At 49.4% G+C, this 19,502-nt stretch overlaps 1 protein-coding gene across 1 annotated transcript in view; it reads left to right on the top strand.

Annotated features, from left to right (window-relative positions):
- The first annotated feature begins 2,389 nt into the window (after window positions 1-2,389).
- SLC39A14 (solute carrier family 39 member 14) overlaps window positions 2,390-19,502 on the top strand; it is a 54,518-nt gene continuing 37,405 nt past the window's right edge. Inside the window, exon 1 of the mRNA XM_009212673.4 lies at window positions 2,390-2,546. The gene's annotated coding sequence lies outside the window, so the exon portion shown is untranslated. The remainder of the gene's footprint in view (window positions 2,547-19,502) is intronic.

Raw genomic sequence — 19,502 nt, forward strand, 5'->3', positions numbered from 1 at the left:
CAATGCATATCTTTATGGATATTTTGTGAAATTTTTGTTTGCTATATTGTTATTTATATTGGAGTTGCAGTGTTAAATGTTTTTAATGTGGGTTACAGTCAAAAAATATGAAAGGGTAGTTCAGACTTCTGGATTCAGAAAAATCCAGAAGTTTGCAGATGAGAGGTGACTTTGGGGAGTTAGAATTTTGACAAGTGAAAATGAGTAATGAGAGGAAAAAGTGGAGAGCAGAGGCCGGGTGCAGTGGCTCATGCCTGTAATCCCAGCACTTTGCGAGGCCGAGGTGGGCAGATCATTTGAGCTTGGAGTTCGGGATCAGCCTGGCCAACATGGTGAAACCGTATCTCTAGTAAAAATATAAATATTAGCCAGGCAGGGTGGCGGGTGCCTGTAATCCCAGCTACTCAGGAGGCTGTGGCAGGAGAACCACTTGAACCTGGGAGGGGGTGGTTACAGTAAGCTGAGATTGCGCCACTGCATTCCAGCCTGGGCTACAGAGTGAGACTCTGTCTCGAAATAATAATAATAATAATAATAATAATAATAATAAAGTGGAGAGCAGAGAGAAGTGGGTCTCCAAGCCTGGCACCAGGAATGAGAAACTGAGAACTACCCAGCAACAAGGAAGGATTTAGGGGATACCTAAAGAATTTTGTGTGTGGGAAGATATGGAGAGTTAAGACCTTTTGTTAATAATTAATTGTATTCCCTAATGGATTACTGATAGCTTATCAGCTCTGCTTGCCTATGTGGACTTTGACAGCTCCACCTTTAGTGTGGTTGAAAACAAGTGAGAACGCCATGATAGGCCCGGTGGTGGGGTGTCTGGTCCTGCCCCCTCTCTGCTCAGCAATCTCCTTGAAGGGTGCCTAGTTCTCCTGTGGATAGTATTGACAACTAGCCTGGAAAAGCCATGGGATTGCTCTCCAACTTTGGTTTTAAGAGATTAACACTCCTTTAGGATACGTGTTTACGGGCTTCATACACTTCAGAGCTCTGTGTGTTGGAAGCATGCTTATTTCACTTTATCTCTGGGTGGACTTCTCACTCCTTTTCCAGTGCTTCAACAAAAGGTGTGGTGGGGATTGGCCCCTTTCTGACAGCCCACTACAGTGGGATGAGAGTCCCAAACGGATGACATAATGTCTGGAAAGCACCAAGTTTAACCAAGAGAGAAATAGGGTTATTACAAAGATGAAGGGGCTCTGAGGGAAATTCTGCAAGAGATATCATTACTTTGAAATCACTTGGAAAATAAATGAGAGGAATATCACCGCTGCCCCCATACCCACTGCAGCACTGTAATTACGGGGTGGGGATAATTGAATTTTAGAAACGCCCGGGGCCCAGCTAGACTCTTCAAAAGTAACATGAAGAATCTGACCCCCTCTGGCCTGGCGAAGAGCAAGCTGCTGAGTTCTTGCCACCGGCTCCAGCGACTGTCTGCTTTCCTTTCCTCCTTAGCGCCGCCATCACGGGGGTCCTCCCCGCAAGACCTGCAGAGAGTGGGATGTGGCCCCCTTCCCTGCGCAAATTCAGAGAGAGCTAGTGCCGTCTGGGGATCAGTCACTGTGCTAGGAGCAGATCGAGTACTAAGCCGCGACAGTTGGATTAGAAAGCCCTTCCTCCGAGCCCCGAAAGGCCCAGGTGGCAGCTGGCTCAGCTCATAGAGGAAATAGTCCTGATGTCCTGCAGAACAGAAACAATGGGAGTCGAAAGAGTGGTTTATTTTCTCAAGAAATCTGCATTTCTCAGGCCTGATATACATCTCAATGAGATGTCCCACAGCGGAAGAGTCTCCTTGGACATTCTTCACCCAATTAACATTTCTCCCAACTTTGGGTTAGTAGGGTTCTTTAGGCGTCTGATCATTGTGGGAAGCGGTGCGGCATCAAGTCTGAAAAGTGAATGTAATATGGTTTATTTGGAATTCGACCAGGAAATTTTGGTTCCTTTGGCTGGTGGAAATATGCAGAAGAACCATCGTCTAAGGGCGCGTCCCCTTCTGGAGTACCTTTCCGAACTGGGGAGGGAAGAGAAAAGCTTTTTGGATGAACCAAAAGTGGTAAAATGCACATTCAAATCGAGTGGGTAAGGACTCGCCTCCTGGGGGAGCGGGGTGGAGGCTAGGCGGTGAGAGCTTCCCGCGCCCGGGGAGCAGGTCTTCACGGGAGGTTTCCGGAGGCAGGAGGAGTCAGAGGTCCTCGCGAGTCACGGCCGGATGGAGGGTGGGAGCGGGCGCCTACCACAGCCAGGGCCGCGAGGCGCAGGAGGGCGCAGGCTGGCCAGGTCCCGGGTCTGCCGGCCCCACGTGGCAGCCCCGGGGCGAGCGGGGCGGGTCGGGGGCGGGTCGGGGGCGGGTCCGGTCGCTGACGCGCCGGGTATATAGCCGGGCATGCGCGCGGTGCTGCGGCCCGGACGCACGGAGGGGGGTTGGCGCGCGTGTCTACGCGGACGCACGGGCTGAGCTGCTTCTCCAGCCGCCGCCGGCCGCCCGGGACCTTGCGGTGAGGCTGCGTGGGGCCGGGGCCGCCTCCGAGCGCCAGGTGAGGGAGTGGATGCGAGGGGCCGCGAGATGGGCAGCGGCTGAGGAGCCGCGCGCCCCAGGCTGGGGCAGCGGGTGGGGGCGGGGACAGCGCTGCGCCGAGGACAGGGCACCGCTCCGGGGCACCGGCGCACGCCCGGACTGCTGGGTGGAGGCTACACCTGGCTCTGGTGCCGCGCTGGCGAGGGGAGAGGTCAAGGCGCGGCCCGTCCGCCTGGAGGGTGCAGGATGCTGGAGCCGCAGAAGGGTGCTCAGAGCGTGGGTCGCCGCGCCGAAGGCTGAGCCCGGCTCCCGGAGCCCCCGCGCGGACACGGACGCAGAACGCAGACAGTAGGTGGCCAATCCGAGGGGCCGCTCCATGGGGCTCTGGGATCTGGACTTTGCTTTTCAGGAGCTGCGTCCCCCGGGCCCCCTCCGGTCCATCTCCCCCCGGAGATACATGTACTCAATCTTCCGGCTGAGCGAATCTCCAATCTGGCTTGCCCGCGAGGATGGCTTTCTGGCTATTTTTGGTCCTTAATGACCAAGTTAGGTGGTCGGGTTCAGGCTGCCCCCTCTTGGTGGGTGAGGGCAGTGGGACAAAGTCGCCATCCGAGCAGTTTCATCATCTGATCCTGAGGTCCAGCTGAGCCGGGAAGATTTCCTCAGCTCTAGACTGGGGGTTCACTTTTGAGGATCTTGTGCTTGCCAGGGCCTGGGCTCCAAAGAGAGGCTTCTCTAAACAGTTAAAGGGCTAGGCTGTGGAGGAGGACTCCGGACACGATTTGGGGAGTGGCCAAGTGCTCTCTTGTGGCCCGAATGGAAGCGTGGGGGTAGGAGCAGCTTTGACCTGACCCTTCCTGGAGCAAGCCTGGTTTGGGTTTATGTCTTTAGTGGCCCTCCCCTAGGAGCCCCAGGCCATTGGGACGGCTGTGCTCCTGCCGAGGAGTGGCCTGGGAGTTAGCCCTGGCCTCTGTCCCTGCTCTGCACTTAACCGGCCCTGTGACCTTGGGAGGGTCAGGCCAGTACCACGGTCAGACTAGATCACCTTATCCACAGCATATACAATTCGGTAACTCTTACCCTTTTTTTTTTTTTGGAGACAGAGGCTCACTCTGTCGCCCAGGCTAGAGTGCAGTGGCGGGATATGGGCTCACTGCAACCTCCACCTCCCAGGTTCAAGCCATTCTCCTGCCTCAGCCTCCCGAGTAGCTGGGACTACAGGCGCCTGCCAACAGGCCCGGCTAATTTTTTGTATTTTTAGTAGAGACGGTGTTTCACCGTGTTAGCCAGGATGGTCTCGATCTCCTGACCTCAGGTGATCCGCCCGCCTCAGCCTCCCAAAGTGCTGGGATTACAGGTGTGCGTGAGCCACCACACCGGGCCTATCCTTACCTCTTAAAACACAAGCCCTAAATATGGACAAGAACTTGCATCCTTGGTAAAGCTACAGAAGGGATGTTCAGAATCATAACTTAGCAGCTGGAATTAAAAGCCACATGTTCGGCTGGGCGCGGTGGCTCACGCCTGTAATCCCAGCACTTTGGGAGGCGGAGGCGGGCAGATCACGAGGTCAGGAGATCGAGACCATCCTGGCTAACACGGTGAAACCCCGTCTCTACTAAAAATACAAAAAATTAGCCGGGCGTGGTGGTGCATGCCTGTAGTCCCAGCTACTCGGAGGCTGAGGCAGGAGAATGGCGTGAACCCGGGAGGCGGAACTTGCAGTGAGCCGAGATCGCGCCACTGCACTCCAGCCTGGGAGACAAAGCGAGACTCCATCTCAAAACAAACAAACAAACAAAAGCCACATGTTCCTTTTCCTGGTGGAGGCTCAGAGAGGTGAGTTTCCCATCACCTGTGTGGTATCCAGGAGATAGGCTAGTGGTCCTCCTGCGGAATTGGTTTGCAGGTAAGACTAGAGGGCACCAGACAGTGGAAGGGGATCCTCTGGATACTGTCTTCCCAAAGGGCCAGTCCAAAGCAAGTTCTTGCTTAATTTATCATTTTTTACTCATCTGGCCTCTGGGGCCTTGAGAGAGGGCAGTGCTGAGGGGGAGATACGATCCAGGTGTTGACTGACAGCTGGCCAGCCAGTGCAGAGGCTGACCTGAGAACTTGGGGGCTGGGGCAGCTGCATCATTGGCCTTGTAATTTAGGCCAGAGTGAGAATTTTGGGCTCTGGGACTCAGCCTGTGGATGTACAGTGCCTGGTCTGTTTTGGGCTCAGCAGTGGCCACCGTGGCGGGTGCATGCAGACGGCCTGGCCCCCACCCTTCCAATGCAGACTCCTGGGGAGAAACAGCATCCGTGGATGGGGAACAAGATAACAACACAAGAGACGCTTCCGTGCTCTGCACAATTCAGTTCAGAGAGTGAGCGCTGTGCTAGACACGGTTGTGCTGGTGGCGGAAGAATTCCGGCCTTTTCAGATAGGTGGGTCTCTGTTCAAATCCTGGCCCCGTCACTCTCCAGCAGTGAGAAATTTCTTAACTTCTGTTCTCACTGGCTTGCAGGATGTCGTGATTTTGCCTGGAACATAGTAGAGGGCTTGTCATCATTCTCATCGTCATAATTTTTGTGGGGTGGAGTGGGTTATTTAGGGGTGCCAGAAGCTGACAGTTGGGTTGGGTTGTAGGAATGGTGTGAGCCCAGGCATAGGGTTGATTCATCTCTTCCTTGGCAACATGGATGCAATTTCCCTGCCCTGCTGTGAAGGCTGCTTTTCTGTGGCCTGCCAGGGATTGTCCCACAGATCAATTGGGCAATCTTACGGAAAACAAACTTCTTTCTACCTTTATTTCTGGGAGCTACTCTGATTTCTTCAGAGAAGAAATGCTCCTTCTCTGGGCTCATGTGGCCAGGAAGGAGTAACAATGCCTTCGTGTGCCTGGGTGGTGCGTGTGTGCTTGTGTGTGTGTGCATGTGTGTGCACATGTGTGTGTGTGTAGGGTATATATCACTCACAAGACTGGTTCTGTTTTTAAACCCTGCTTACCTTCTTCCTCCTTCCTTACCTGCTCACACCCTGCACTGTTCCAAGAGGAACCTCAATCCCTGTTTAATATTTGCAGAATTGTGGGGTTTACACAGTAGTGTTGTGAATAGATTGTGTGTGCCTGGGAACCAGGACCTCCCTGTCCCCACTATGTCAGGATAATGGCCTCCCCTGACTTGGCGAAGGTAACGCTCCGCCATGTTGTTGAGCCACAGAACCATGGAATGTTGACCGGGGGGGCTTTGGTGATCTTGGAGTCCGGCCCCATTATTTTACAGTGAATGAAACGGGATCCAGGGAGGTGAATTGGTGTACCCGAGTCACATGGTTACCAGTGGCCAAGAGACTTGATGGAGAAGACCAAAGAAGGGTTCTATTTTTGATCCTAAATGTGATTATGAAATTGCTGACACCTCCAGTCTTTACTTGGAAACTAGAAGAGGAAGGGGCCATTTGTCCCTGCGCTTATTGAGGGAGGGGGTGTTAGTTTCTTCTGGAGAAGTGTCTGTCTTTCCAGACTCCCTGGAGACATGGGAGGCTGGGGAGTGAGCAGGGAAGGGGCCTGCTGCTCAGCCCAGCCGGGACTCACCGTGTGTCTGCAGTGGGGCTTCTCCGACCTCCCGGCTGGCAGGCTGGTGGAATGCCAGGAGATAAGGAGTCCAGAGTCCGCCCCCTCGACTGTCGCCAGCCAGGGCCTCATGCCCACCTAGGGGACAGGAGGACAGCCCCTAGGACACAGGATCATGTAGCCCCACTGTCTTGTTCCCCCGCCCCCTTACCATGGGCATTAAACCTCTTAGAGGCGGCCCCGGGTTGGGCCTGGCAGAGGCAGAGATGCAGAGGCTGGGCGCTCTGACCTGCACAAGGAGAAGAGGCTGGGGAAGCCACAGAATTGGCCTGCCCAAGGGAGCAGAGTGCCCAACCATGGGAAACTGAATTCCCCACCTTGGCAACTGGAGATCAGGCTGTTGTTAGAACTCCTAACCTCCCTCAAAGGGCAGGCCCCGGAGAATCTTGGAGCTTGGTGGAATGAGACGGTGACTGTCCTACATTTATTACCACCGAGTTCCTAATGGCCCTCTTAGGCAGTGCACTCAGTATTAGTAGTTAATAAAAAAATCAGATAAAAGTTGGGAATCTAAAAAAAAATACGTGTCTTAAATCATTTTTTAAATTTATTTTATTTTATTTTAGAGATGGAGTCTCACTCTGTCGCCCAGGCTGGAGTGCGGTGGCCGGATCTCAGCTCACTGCAAGCTCCGCCTCCCGGGTTCACGCCATTCTCCTGCCTCAGCCTCCCGAGTAGCTGGGACCACAGGCGCCCGCCACTTCGCCCGGCTAGTTTTTTTGTATTTTTTAGTAGAGACGGGGTTTCACCTTGTTAGCCAGGATGGTCTCGATCTCCTGACCTCGTGATCCGCCCGTCTCGGCCTCCCAAAGTGCTGGGATTACAGGCTTGAGCCACCGCGCCCGGCCCCAGGTTTTCAATAAATGCTCCAAGGTAGCATTTTAAACATCATTCAGCACCTTGCTTTTTTCACCTAGCAACTATATTAAGATTTTTTTCCATATCAGCACATAGAATGCTTTTAGCATTCTCTGTCATAGCTGTGTAGTATTCCATAGTATGGAAGTATCATCTTTTTTTAACCAACACACATATCACCCTGTCTGCACTTAATGTTTGCAGAATACATCTGTGAAATAGGATTGCTGGGTAAAAGTTTAAATCTGTTAATTAACTTTCACTAAATAAAGAAATAAAGCGAGGACAGGAGATATTTGCAAAACAGCCATGTTCGGAATCCAGTTACTGCTTTTATGTACATACCTAATTTAATTTCAGCTTTTTATTATTTTTCCATTTGCAACGAGTCTTTCTAGATTAGTAATTCTCAAACTTTTTGACGCTAGGACCCCTTACATTGTCTTTTGTGTAAGTGGCTGTCTTTATTGATAGTATATTTAAAAATTAAAACTAAGGAAAAAAAATTTTTTTTTGAGACATGGTCTTACTATGTTACCCAAACTAGTCTTAAACTCTGGCTTCAAGCAATCCTTCTGCCTCAGCCTCAAAACTGAGAAATTTTAAAATAGTTATTTATTCATTTAAAAAAGCAACAATAAGGCTATTACATGTTAACATAAAAAAAAAATGTTTCGAACGGGCCTGGTGGCTCACACCTGTAATCCCAGCACTTTGGAAGGCCGAGGTGGGCGGATCACAAGGTCAAGAGATCATGACCATCCTGGTCAACATGGTGAAACCCCGTCTCTACTAAAAATACAAAAAATTAGCTGGACATGGTGGCGCATGCCTGTAGTCCCAGCTACTCAGGAGGCTGAGGCAGGAGAATCGCTTGAACCAGGGAGGCAGAGGTTGCAATGAGCCCAGATTGTGCCACTGCACTCCAGCCTGGTGACAAAGCAAGACTCTGTCTCAAAAAAAAAAAAAGTTTCATGAAAAATAACTATATTTTCCAAAATAAAGTAGTCAAAAGAATGGCCTTGTTAGCATATTTTTAGAAATTTCGGGATTTTAAAATAATTATTATTGGATGATAATGAGATAACATAATAGGTGTAACTTAAATTTGCTGTTAAGAAGTCAGTTAAAAGTTCTGAGAACAAATGGAGCTAATCTCTGAGAACACCTATATATTGTATTATACCCTAAACTTCTACCTTCGAAATTTCTCAAAAACTCAAGATGACACAGGTACATGTCACATTTCATGTGGCTTCTGAAAAGTGAGAGTGAAAAGCTTTTAATTTCTGTATATTAGAATAAAAATAGTCTTTTGGCGGGTCGCGATGACTCACGCCTGTAATCCCAGTACTTTGAGAGGCCTAGGCGGGCAGAGCACAAGGTCAGGAGATCGAGACCATCCTGGCTGACACGGTGAAACCCCATCTCTACTAAAAACACAAAAAATTAGCCAGGTGCGGTGGCGGGCGCCTGTAGTCCCAGCTACTCAGGAGGCTGAGGCAGGAGAATGGCGGGAACCTGGGAGGCGGAGCTTGCAGTGAGCAGAGATCTCGCCACTGCACTCCAGCCTGGGCTACAGAGTGAGACTCTGTCTCAAAAAAAAAAAAAAGAATAAAAATAGTCTTTTACCTCAGGGACCCCAGGTGTCAAAATATAAGACAGTAATTTCAGAATTACTGTTCTAGATCACTCAGCTTAATTTTCTCAGATATCAGACATTTTTCTTTGTATTTATTTTATGGGGTTTTTTGTTTTGTTTTTGTTTTCTCGTTTTTTTTTTTTTTTTTTCCGAGGCGGAGTCTCTCTCTGTCACCCAGGCTGGAGTGCAGTGGTGCAATCTCACTGCAACTTCTACCTCCTAGGTTCAAGTGATTCTCCTGCCTCAGCCTCTCAAGTAGCTGGGATTACAGGCATGCACCACCACACCCAGCTAATTTTTTGTATTTTTAGTAGAGATGGGGTTTTGCCATGGTGGCCAGGCTGGTCTCGAACTCCTGACCTCAAATGATCCGCCGGTCTTGGCTTCCCAAAGTGCTGGGATTAAAGGCATGAGCCACCGGGCCCAGCCCTCAGTTGTTATTTAAATAAATCATAACCATTTAAATAAATAGAACCTGCGTAAAGAGGTTTGGGAATAGGCACAGCTGGCTGTTGGCATGGAAACCTTCAATGGTAACAGCAGGTGGTGGAGTAGGAGGGGAGGTTGGCCACCTGGTGAGGGGCCTGTTGGCTGCAGGGAGGGACTGGAGACCCGGGGGCCTTGAGCAGTCCAGTGGCGGTCAGCTAAGAGAGCTGCTAAGTACCATCTCCATTCCCGAGATGCTTGTGAAATGTGTGAGGAGCTGTGCACGTGTGGAAAGTCAGATGCAGGATGGCCTTCCTGAAGTTGCAGCAAGTGGAACAGAGGAGAGGTACTTGGTGAGGCCAGAGGAGGGAGTGGCAGGAGCTGACAGAGAAGGCTTCCTGGGGAGGGATGGAGCCACATCTTGAAAGCTAGGAAGGGGGAGAGAGAGCAGGATCCTGGTAAGGAGAGCCGTGTGAATGTGTGAATGCCGGTGGGATGGTGCACGTGGCCCAGGGTTGCTGATAAGACGGAGCAGCAGGTGAGGTGGCTGGAAATGTACGTTGGGTCTAGGAGTCTCGAATGGCTCACGGGTGTAAGGTACGAGTGTTCTCTTGGAACTCAGAGCTGTTTCCATATCAGAGACTTGCCAGCAGCCCTCTGTCTTGGGGTGCAGCCTGCCAGCCTGCTCTTTTTTTTTTTTTTTTTTTTGAGACAGGGTCTCACTCTGTTGCCCAGGCTGGAGTGCAGTGGTACGATCTCAGTTCCCTGAAACCTCCCCTCCTGAGCTCAAGCAATTCTCCCACCTCAGCAGCTAGGACTCCAGGTGCACACCACCATGCCTGGCTAATTTTTGTATTTTTAGTAGAGATGGGGTTTCACCATGTTGGCCAGGCTGGTCTTGAACTCCTGACTTCAAGTGATCCACCCGCCTTGGTCTCCCAGAGTGCTGGGATTACAGGCGTGAGCCACTGCACCTGGCCAGCCTGCTCTTATCTGGAGCAACTCCATGGCCCCACGTCCCTGTCCTCTGTACCGGTCCACTTCCTCCAGCCTCCTGCCGTCTTCCTCAGCCCTCAGAAGCATGGAGCAGCCTCCAGTTTGAACACAGCCCTTAAAAGTCTCTCCCAGAAACTGTAATAGATGTGACTGACTATACACAGAATTCCACCAAACAATTGTTTGGTATTTTTGTCAACTTTATTTTCTTCTGATTATCAGAAGTAATGCATGCATATTGTAAAGTGCAAAAAAATATTTTGGGAAAAGTCCATAATCCTGCTCCAGTCTCTGTTTTCATATTGGCATGTTTTCTTACGGTTGTTTTTTTTTTTTTTTTTTTGCGGGGGGTTGGGGAATAATACAATTGGCTGTCTACCCCCATCTGACCTTGACATCAAAATTTCTTCCTAAGTGTTTAGTCTGTCTTATGACTGTATCTTTTTTTTTTTTTTTTCGAGACGGAGTGTCACTCTGTTGCCCAGGCTAGAGTGCAATGGCCGATCTTGGCTCACTGCAACCTCTGCCTCCCAGGTTCAAGCAATTCTCCTGCCTCAGCGCCCCCTAGTAGCTGGGATTACAGGCATGTGCCACCATGCCCAGCTAATTTTTGTATTTTTAGTAGAGATGGGGTTTCGCCATGTTGACCAGACTGGTCTCAAACTCCACCTCAAGTGATCTACCCGCCTTGGCTTCCCAAAGTTTTGGGATTACAGGAGTGAGCCACCGTGCCCGGCCATGGCTGTATCTTAGTTTGCTTAACCATTTCCTTTTATTTTAAACTTTTATTTTGAACTAGTTTTAGATGTGCAGAAGAGTTGCAAAAATACAGCAGAATTCCTTTATATTCCTCACCCCAGAGTATAATTATATAATCAGGAGCAGGAAATCAACATTGGCATAACACTCTTAACTAAACCGCAGGCCTTATTTAAATGTCACCAATATTTTCACTAATATCCTTTTGCTGTTTCTAGAATCTGATCTGGGATCCCACACTGTTTAGTTATTTCTCCTTAGGCTGTTGCAGTCCGTGGCAGTCTCTCCCTCTTTTCTTGCTAGAATGTTGGAACACAAAGTGATGTTGCATCTTTTTGAGGTATTCATAATGTCACGGGGTTTTTTTCTTTTTTTTTTTTTTTTAATTTTGAGACAGGGTCTCACTCTGTGCCCAGGCTGAAGTGCAGTGGTGCGATCTCGGCTCACTGCAGCCTCCACCTCCCAGGTTCAAGCGATTCTCTGCCTCAGCCTCCCAAGTAGCTGGGATTACAGGTATGAGCCACCCACACCTGACTTTTTTTTTTTGTATTTTCAGTAGAGACAGGGTTTCACCATGTTGTCCAGGCTGGTCTTGAACTCCTGAGCCCAAGTGATCCACCCACCTCAGCCTCCCAAAGTGTTGGGATTATAGGCATGAGTCACTGCACCCGGCCATGTCAGAGTATTTTTTTACTGGTGATATTTATCTGGATTACTTGGTTGGTGTCTGCTTGATTTCCACACTGAAAAAGGGTGGGTTTTTTGTTGTTGTTTTACAAAAACTGAATGGGGCCAGACACGGTGGCTCACACCTGTAATCCTAGCATTTTGGGAGGCTGAGGTGGGCAAAGGCTGAGGTTGGGAGTTCAAGACCAGCCTAGCCAACATGGTGAAACCCAGTTTCTACTAAAAATATAAAAATTAGTCAGGCATGGTGACGTCAATGCACCTGTAATTGCAGCTACTCGGGAGGCTGAGACAGGAGAATCGCTTGAACCCGGGAGGCAGAGGTTGCAGTGAGCTGAGATGGAGCCACTGCACTCCAGCCTGGGCAACAGAGTGAGACAATGTCTCAAAAAAAAACCCAAAAAACAAAAAAAACCCGAATGGGTAAACTGAAAAAGTTATCTTTCTTTCCCTTTGTAGTTTCAGGAGATACTTTGAGACTATGCAAATCCTGTTTCTCCTTGTACTTTCATCCCCTAATTTTAGCATCCATCTGTGGACCCTGCTTGCAACAATGATTACTGTGATGTTTGCCTGATGATTCTCTGTTTCCCTCTTGTACATTTATTTATTGGAATTCTTTGTAAGCAAGAGCTGGCCCTGCTTCCCCATTTATTCATGCATTTGATTATTCATAATCAGATTTTGTTCTATGGGTGAAAGTTGAATAATATTTTTTGTGGCTCAAATTGTTCTCGCTTTGACCATTTTAGGAGCTCCTTCCAATTGTCTCCTGTGTGCTTCTGGTAAGCCCCTGTCTTTTTTTGCTTTTCAGTGTTTCCTTAATTTCCTTTACTATAAAATAGTCCAGGCTCATCTTGTGACTTTGCTGCCCCAGCCCTACAGTCAGGCACTTGTCCACGGAGTCTGGTTTCCTTTATTGGAGAACGCTGTTTAGAAACCAAGGTCTGGTTGCTAGGGGTGTTCATTGCTACAGGAGTTATCATTGCTAATAGGTCCTCTTAGCAGACAAAGTTAGGAAACAGATGATTCAGCACCTATCTGTATACATGTATGCTAAAAAATACAAGTTTGTACTGATACCTCTTATTCTGATCTAACCTTACAAATTTCATTTTATTTTAGTCTTTCCCTTTTCATTATGACTTCTTTCTCCAACAGTGAAAAACCCTTTCAGCCATTTTCTTAGCTGGGATGAAGGTTATTTTCCACTGGTTTTGCTCCTATTATCGTGGCCCTGATTAACACACATTTGCACGTGTGGACTGTAGAGTATTTGACTCAACTCACCTTTCAGATAGTAACATCTGGAGGCAGAGGTGAGTGTTTCTGATTTTATTTTATTTTATTTATTTATTTTTATTTTTTTTGAGACGGAGTTTCACGTTTCACTCTTTGTTGCCCAGGCTGGAGTTCAATGGCGCGATCTCAGCTCACCGTAACCTCCGCCTCCCAGGTTCAAGTGATTCTCCTGCCTCAGCCTCCCGAGTAGCTGGGATTAGAGGCTTGCACCACCACGCCCGGCTAATTTTATATTTTTTAATAGAGACAAGGTTTCTCCATGTTGGTCAGGCTGGTCTCCAATTCCCAACCTCAAGTGATCTGCCGCCTTGGCCTCCCAAAGTGCTGGGATTACAGGCGTGAACCACCACACCCGGCTGAGTGTTTCTGATTTTAAATACTCTGTGATTCTGCACGCAGAGCTGCACTAGGATGTACTGAATGCCTGATCAGTGTCTTACCTGCCGAATACCCCATTTGGATCTGTGCCTACTCGGCTACACTGTCCCTCTCTACAGTTCACAACTCTCTTGCCAATTGTATTTGCCTTAAACAATACTCCCATCCAGTTCCTAGCTTTAGAATTCTTTGTAAGATGAGAACTGTAGCCTAATATTAGAAGCTATAAAGCCTGCCCGGTCTTAAGATCAGAAACCGCTACCACTCATTTACCTACCACCCGCTCTTGGTAGGCATGTGTCAGTAGAACGGATTAATTGGAAGTAAACTGGAATAGGACGGAGTGCAGAGACCCATGCTGCCTGGCCTTGCCACCTGTGACCAGAACTTGTCACTTCACTGCTCTGGAGAGTGGAGGTCTATCAGAGCAGGCAAGCGTATTAGTATGACAAACGTAGTGGCTTAAAACAACACCCATTTAGCATTTCACAATTCTGTAGGCCAGAAGGCCGAGCATTGCATGACTGGCTCCTTTGCCGGGGGTCCTAGAAGACTAAACTTAGAGTGTCAGCTGGAGTTTCAGGGCCTCTGCCAGGCTCATATGGTTGTGGAAAATTCAGCTCCTTGTGGCTATAGGACTGAGGTCCCCTGCCCCCTCACCCCTATTTTCCATTGCTGACTGCCAGTCAGGGGCCACTCTCAGTTCCTAGAGGCCCCCGTATTTCCTTTCCATGTGGTCCCCTCCATCGCCGGTGACACAGCCTTTCTCCCACATGGAGTCCTGCTCACACTTCAGTTCTTTTTGCCAAGAGGAGCCATCCTTGTAAGGGCTCACCAGCTTCGTTCTGGCCCACTCAGGGTAATTTCCCTGTCTCACGTCGACTAATGTGGTCGGCAAATACCTGCAGACTCGCTTTTGCTACACAGTGTGCCATGATCCCAGGAGTGATGTCTCATATTGATGGGTTCCGCCCAAACACAGCAGTGAGGGTCACTGGAGTTATCTTAGCGTTCTGCCAGCGGCAGCTCAACATGATCAGGTCTTAATTCTGGCACCAAAGTGTTTACCCGTGGATCTGTGTCCCATGGTTCCCCTGACAAGTGACCTCAAACTTGGTGGCTTAAAAACGACAGAAATGTATTCTCACAGGTCTGGAGGCCAGCAGTGTGAAATGCAGGTATCACCAGGACCACACTCCTTCTGACAGCTGTAGGGGAGAATGCTTCCTTCTTTTCCCAGCTTTTGGTGGCTCCTGGTGTTCCTTGGCTTGTGGCTGCACCACTCCCTTCTCTGCCTCTGTCTTCACATGACCTTCCCCTGTTGGTGTATGTCTGCATGTCCAAATCTCCCTCTCCTTTTTCTTATAAAGACATTCGTCATTGAATTTAGGGCCCATCCTAAATCCAGGACAATTTCATCTTGACATCCTTAACTGATTTTATCTGCAAAATCTGTATTTCCAAATAAAGTCACTTTCTGAGATTTCAGGTGGACAGTTATTTGAGGGGATAGTATTCAACCCACTAGATTCAGGATTGTGGGAAGAGTTGCTTACTAAACTCTGGTTCACAGAGCTGCCAAAGAAAAGAGATTTCTTTTTAGACCTAGGAGAGAAGGCAGGTTTGGCTGTGTGGAGGCTGGGGCCCATCCTCAGGCCATCTGCTCCCCTCATGGTGACACAGATCTGAAAACCAGGTGGGTAGAAGGCTGGGCTAGAGGCCCTGTGTCCTTAAGATCCAGACACTTTGCAGTATAGTCAGCTCGCAGTCTCTGTCTCCGTGGATTCAACCACTGATGGAAAGTATTTGAGAAAAGAAACAAAACTGGCCAGGCGTGGTGGCTTACTCCTGTGATCCCAGCACTTTGGGAGGCTGAGGCGGGCAGATCACAAGGTCAAGAGATCGAGACAATCCTGGCCAACATGGTGAAACCCCATCTCTACTGCAAATACAAAAATTAGCTGGGCGTGGTGGCGTGCGCCTATAATCCCAGCTGCTCAGGAGGCTGAGGCAGGAGAATCGCTTGAACCTGGGAAGTAGAGGTTGCAGTGAGCCAAGGTTGTGCCACTGCACTCCAGCCTGATGACAGAGCGAGACTCCATCTCAAAAAAAAAGAAACAAAACTGACAATATAATGATTAAAAAGAGTACAAATAAAAAAACACAGTATAAAAATTATTACATGCCATTTACATTGTATTCGATACTGTAAGTAACCTAGAGATGGTTTAAAGTCTGTAGGGAGGAAGTGCGTAGGTTATATGCAAATACTGTGCTATTTTATATCAGGGACTTGAGCAATTGTAGATTTTGGTATCCTGGGGGCGGAGGGGGTGTCTTGGAACCAGTCCCCTGCCGATGCCAAGGGATAACTGTACCAGCAACTTGCCTCTGTACAGAGAGCTCTGGTTGAGTGTGACACTGTCGCTGTAGGATGGGCAGGGGACAGATTGTGGTAGCTCTGTGGCAAAGAGGGAAAACTGAGGTCAGAGAGCTGAAGTAATTGCAGAGTTTTGTACTTAGAAGGGACAGCAGTGTTTGGTCCAGCAGTCTTGAAGTGTCAGGCCAGTTCCTGGGGCTAGAGAGAGGCTGATCCTTCAGCACCTCTCTAGCCCGAGGTGGCCTGGGCCTCTCCTAGAAAGTTCTGATTCAGGACCAAGATGAGGCCTCAGTGGTGCCACTGGGTTAGGGACCCACGCACAGATGCAGTCCAAGACTGGAATCTGTTTCATACCTCCAAGTGAAGAGCTTCAAAAAGGGAGCAAAAAGCACCCCCCACCCCACCCCGTCCAGCCACCGAGCACCCTCCCACCTGCCCAGCTTATCAGTAAGCCTTGCCTTCCATTCCCGGTTTGTTTGGTTTTTTTTACCCCGAGACAGGGTCCCACTCAGTCGCCCAGGCTGGAGTGCAGTGGCTCCATAATGGCTCACTGCAGCCTTGACTTCCCGGGCTCAAGTGATCCTTCCACTTCAGTCTTCCAAGTAGCTGGGACTACAGGCATGTACCACCATGCCCAGATAATTATTGTATTTTTAGTAGAGACAGGGTTTTGCCATGTTTCCCACACTAGTCTCAAACTCCTGGGCTCACGCAATCCACCCCCTTTAGCCTCCCAAAGTGCTGGAATTACGGGAGTGAGCCACCATGCCCGGCCTCGTTAATTTTTTTTTTTATACAGAGTCTCGCTCTGTCCCCCAGGCTGGAGTGCAGTGGGGCTCCTGCCTCCCGGGTTCACGCCATTCTCCTGTGTCAGCCTCCCGAGTAGCTGAGACTACAGGCGCCCACCACCACACCTAGCTAATGTTTTGTATTTTTAGTAGAGACGGGGTTTCACCAAGTTGGCCAGGATGGTCTCGATCTCCTGACCTTGGCCTCCCAAAGTGTTGGGATTACAGGCTTGAGCCACAGCGCCCAACCCCTAAATTTTTTTAAATGCAAGAAAATACAGTTGGCCGGGTGCGGTGGCTCAAGCCTGTAATCCCAGCACTTTGGGAGGCCGAGACGGGCGGATCATGAGGTCAGGAGATCGAGACCATCCTGGCTAACACAGTGAAACCCCGTCTCTACTAAAAATTCAAAAAAACTTAGCCGGGCGTGGTGGCGGCGCCTGTAGTCCCAGCTACTCGGGAGGCTGAGGCAGGAGAATGGCGTGAACCCGGGAGGCGGAGCTTGCAGTGAGCTGAGATCCCGCCACTGCACTCCAGCCCGGGCGACAGAGCGAGACTCCGTCTCAAAAAAAAAAAAAAAAAAAAAAAGAAAATACAGTTGTATTGCCTATAGTTTCAGGGCAGGAGAGGATTTTCCAAGCATGTTACTAAAAGCAGAAACTTTAAAAAGGAGAAGTATGATACATTTGCCTTTACCTCTTTAAAAATTATGTCAATAATGCCAGTTAACAAAATTAAAAGGCAAACAACTAATTAGGAAGAATATTTGTAACATGTGACAAAAGGTTAATATTTTGCCATATAATAAACCAATAAAAAAAATGAACGTATCAGCAAAAATGGGCAAAGAAGGTTGGGTGCAGTGGCTTATGTCTGTAATCCCAGCACTTTGGGAGGTGGAAGTGGGTGGATCACCTGAGGTCAGGAGTTTGAGACCAGCCTGGCCAACATGATGAAACCCCGACTCTATTACAAATACAAAAATTAGCCGGGCGTGGTGGCACGGGCCTGTGATCCCAGCTACTTGGGAGGCTGAGGCAGGAGAATCACATGAACCCGGGTGGGGAGGTTGCAGTGAGCTGAGATCATGCCACTGCACTCCATCCTGGTCAACAGGGTGAGACTCTGTTTCAAAAACAACGAAAAAAAACGGGCAAAGAAGAGTAACAGGCAATTTGTAAAAGGAGTAGAAATATAAAAGTCAACCTTGATAATCAAAGAAATGCAGATTAAAATAATTAAGTAATTTTTAACCTATCAAATTGTAAAGATGGAATAATTTAATACTCAGTGTTGGTGAGAATCCTGTGAAATAGGCACTCATACACAGGTAGTGGGAGTATGGAACTAGTTAAATCTTGATCAGGGACAGTGAGTGGTACGTGCCTGTAGTCCCAGCTTCTTGGACAGATGAGGCTGGGGAGGATTGCTTGAGTTTTGGAGTTAGAGACTAGCTCGGGCAATGCAGCAAGACCCATCTCTACCAAAAAAAGTTAAAAATTAGTCCAGCAGGCTTGGTGGCATGTGCCTATAGTCCTAGCTACCTGTGAGGTGGGAGGTTCCCTTGAGCCCAGGAGTTGAAGGCTGCAGGGAGCTATGATCAGGGCACTGCACTCCAGCCTGTGCCACAGAAGTGAGACCCTGACTCTATTAAAAAAAAAAAAAAAAAAAGAATAAAACTTAGAACCTTGAGGGTTTTGTTTTGTTCCTTTTTGAGACAGAATCTTACCCTGCCACCGATGTTAGAGTGCAGTGTGGTGGTCTCACCTTACCATAGCCTCTGCCTCCCAGGCTGAAGGGATCCTCCTGCCTCAGCCTCCTCAGTAGTTGGAACCACAGAGGCGTGCTACCATGCCTGGCAATTTTTTTTTTTTTTTTTTTTTTTTTTGTAGAGACGGGGTTTCACTGTGTTGGCCAGGCTAGTCTCAAACTCCTGGGCTCAAGCCATCCACCCGCGTCGACCTCCCGAAGTGTTACGATTATAGGCGTGAACCACCGCACCCCCAGCCGGTGGTTTTTTCTTTTAGCCTGAGGATAGGGATCCTTGTCCATGCAGGTCTTCTGCTGGCTTTGGTGGAAAGCTGGCTGTGGTGTAAGCCAGAAAGGACCACTGCCTCTGCTCAGGATGGTAGCTTCAGCAAATCATACAGTAAGTTCCTAATAAATACTTGTTGACTGCAACCCCTGAGGCCAGGGACTGCCTCCCAGCCAATTTTATCCCTGCATCTCAGGATTCCTTTCATTCTTGGAAGATCCCTTCTGATCCTTTTCTTTGCTCCCTGCTGGGGAACAAGGAGTGAGCAGAGGAGGAGGCAGCCAGCTCACCAGAAGCGCCTCGCCCACCCGCACAGGGATTACTGGGCTGCTGTCCTGGAGGGACCAGGAGCGGGGCAGACCTGGACCAGCTATATTGTTTCACTTATTTTACTGGAAGCCCTAAAAGTTGTATTTGTGTGGAAGCAAGTGGGGTGGGATATGGGTGTGTATCTTGTTATTTGAGAGAGCCCTGTAAGATTGAACAGTCTGCACTCTGTCCTTTCCTGGAAGCAGAGGGCCCCGGCCAGGCCCCAGGGACTGGGCGCTTGTTTTCTTAGAGCACAGCGTGCTTGAGGCCTGGGGCCAGGTTTAGCCGCGCTGGCCTGCAGGGAGGCTGGCCCTGCTTTCCCTACCAGGAAACAGAGAGGACAAGGCTTTGAGCCCTGGAATTCCTCCCTGCCTCCGCCCTTCTCTCCTCCTGCTCACTGAGGGCGCATCCTGTGCCCTGTCATCCCAGGCCCATGTGACTCCGATTGGTGTATCTGTATTCCAATTCCAATGCTGACCGTTTGTCCAGCGCTGGCTATTTTCCATCTGATAGGCTGGGCAAGTTCTCAGGATACCAGGTCCCTGGGTGGTTTCCAGGGGCAGCAAGCCACGCCGTTCCCATCTCCCTTCCCAGAAAGGTGCAGAAAGTACAAAGTCACCCACTCCCTCAGGCCCAGGCTGCTGACCAAGTGCCAGGTCTCAGAACAGAAATTCCACGTCTCAGTTCCTGTTCCCGGCTCCTCGGGACACTCTGTGGTGCCTCCCACGGCAGAAGCCTTGGCCGTGAGTAAACTGGTGTGTGCAGTGGCTCTGCTGGCCAGCTCCCGGCTGT

The sequence above is a fragment of the Papio anubis genome, chromosome 8 (assembly GCF_008728515.1).
Source record: "Papio anubis isolate 15944 chromosome 8, Panubis1.0, whole genome shotgun sequence".
NCBI classification, from domain to species: Eukaryota; Metazoa; Chordata; class Mammalia; order Primates; family Cercopithecidae; genus Papio; species Papio anubis.